The following is a 2,776-nucleotide window of genomic DNA, read 5'->3' as shown; positions in this document are numbered from 1 at the left end:
GTCAGGAATTGGCTTTTATATTCCCTCCACCACAGCCAAGGCAGCACCTTGCCGGTGGTGAATATTTGGTCCTATCTGTTGGTTATTTGATGGGTGAGGAATTTACCAAACTCTCCTCTTTTCTTCTCCACTATTATAGCAGCCTTTTCCTGCTGCTCTCCACTCCAGGATGCCTGGCTAATGTCAGTATTGTCCTCCATCAGTACTATGAGACATTTCCCCTCCAGAAGGTGAATGGGTCCACACTTTGGGGCTGAGCTTCTCATCTTGTCACTGAATTATATGTCTTATTCACCTTAGTCCTGGTGTCCCAAGACTGCCCCACCATCCCCTCAGCCTGTCCCTACCAGGCTACATTCATAAATGTCTTTGTCACTGGCTTGGTGAATTTAAGCAATTTGAACATCTAAATTCTGCTTTTGAAAGTAAAATCTTCTTTTACTAGTGATTTTTGTTAAAGGAAGGTACATGTTTGCCAAAAACATTAAATGTGTTGAAATAACTATATTTACCTATTTAAGAAATATTTTTATACTTCAAATTGAAACCTACATTTAGTTTTCAATACGATGAAATAATGTCATAGCTTTCAAAAAAATGCAAGACACTCACTTTTCCCAGCTCTTTTTAGTTTTTCTTTTTTCTTTCAAAATGGTTTAAAAAAAAGTCTCAACTTAATGAATATATAATTCTCTCTAAATTATAATGCGATTTACATTTTATGACTTGAAACATTTGCCTCTATTAGATTCTCTTCCCTCCCTAAGCGAACAAGCAGATGCATTGTGCTAGATTTGCCTCAAAGCAGAGAGAACATCAGTAGTCATTTGAAGCATCTGTAATTCCCACAGGCCATTTCATAGAGTATCTTTTTACCAGCTTTTTCTTTGAAAAGTTTTAAGAGAACACAAGTCTAAAAACAACAGCAAGCAGAGTGCTCTGTGAGATTTAGAAAAGACAGGCAAAGGTTAACAAAAATATAAGGGAAATTTAACTCATTCCATTTTATTGAAGGCAATTTCCAAGTAGCTTATCTGTTATGAAGATAACTTCATCCAAGCATTTATTTAATAGTTAATTAGCAGCATCTCTTAAAAGATTTCTGCAGCCTAGGAAACACAAAGCCATAATCCTAGCTAATAATATCAAACTGATGAGCAAAGACATAGTACCTACGTTTTCAGCTGATGATGTGGCAAAGATCATGAAATTCCACAAAACTCAATCTAAAGTGAGTTATAAATCGCACAAATACCAGCTAATGGATAATGAGATTCTATTCTAATGTTGATAATGTGCAATGTAAGTGTTTCCTGTTTCTTAAATAGGATATCTTTGACCATTTAAACAAGTCTTTAGCACCAAGCATCCACAGACATGGGTATATTAAAAAAGCCATTTCGTGTATGCCGCTTGGAGGTAATGAGAAAGCGCTTCTCAATGGGACACGCTTAAGAGGAGACATCAATGTCTTATTAATAGGTAAGCGCACACTGAGTTAATAGTGCATTGATAACTTATTTTTATTGTCCCCTTCTCACCACGCTTGTGTGATTTGGTGATGTAATATTAGCAAGAAAACAAAAAGCCACACTAACAATTTACTGCGTCATCATTTTTGGCATAAAAATGTGCTGGCTTTTTATTGGAAATATTTTTTAGCTATGAGAACAGCATTTGACCTTTTTCACAAATATCAATACCTCAACTTCATACCCCAAATTCCTCCACTTATCTCCTTACTCCCACCCTGTTTTCCAGCACCGGATCCCAGCTTTGATCTTCTAAAAAATCCAACAAACACCCTAAATAATCTGATTCTCTTTTTAAATCTAAATCTCCTGCTAACCTATTTCCTGTCTTTCTGTTTTACCCCTTGAGCAAAGGCTCAAAGACCAAGTTGAGCTTGAGCAAAGACTTTGGGATGCTTCATTTAAGAATTTGCCATTGGCAAATCTTTACCCTCACAATGCCAGGCACTCAGGGGGATATAAAAATACACAGGTCTGATAGCTATCCTTCTGTCTTATTGTGTGGAGATGAGACAAATATATTCATTGAACATGCATTTATTAAATATTTAGTCCATGCCAGGTATTTCCAGCTACAGACCAAATGAAAATTGTTAGACAAAGCGTGTCCTCCAGGGGTTCAGAGTAGAAAACAGGAGCAGCAACAGGAACAGGAATTAGTACACCCAGTGGTATAGGCACTGTGGCAGAAGTATAAGCATAATGTTAACAGCGCGCGCTGATAGAAAGTACCAGAAAGAAGGTAATTTTCAGAGGAGGAAGATATTGCATAGATGGGGTGGTGGAGAAGTTTGCAAGAGTAGGATTTTAGCTTTCAATACTTCCCTTTAATAGTCATTTCAAAAATCCACTAGAAAATGGGCCTGGGGCTGGGGGTGTAGCTCAGTGGTAGAGCACTTGCCTCGCATGCAGAGGCCCTGCTTTCCATTCCCAGCACTGCAAAAGAGAAAAACAAAAACACCTGTTGACAAAGCTTTCCTTGGTATCTCCCACATTCAGTGTTATAGCTTCTTCAGATTTCTACTCAGTTTTCTCTTGACCGAGCTTCCCCAATACAGTGGCCACCCAGTCTCTCTTTTATGTACATTTATTTGTAATCTTCTGCCTAATACTAATCAAAATCAACTCTTTTTCTTGGGGCTTTGTTTTTTGCCTGTCAACTCAAAGCAAACCAAAACTTTCTTGCCTGCCCTCACTACTACATCCCCAGCCTAAAATAGTGCCTGGTGCACCCAAGGTACTCA

This window comes from Sciurus vulgaris (assembly GCF_902686455.1).
Source record: "Sciurus vulgaris genome assembly, chromosome: 13".
NCBI lineage: Eukaryota > Metazoa > Chordata > Mammalia > Rodentia > Sciuridae > Sciurus > Sciurus vulgaris.
This window is presented reverse-complemented; position numbering follows the sequence as displayed.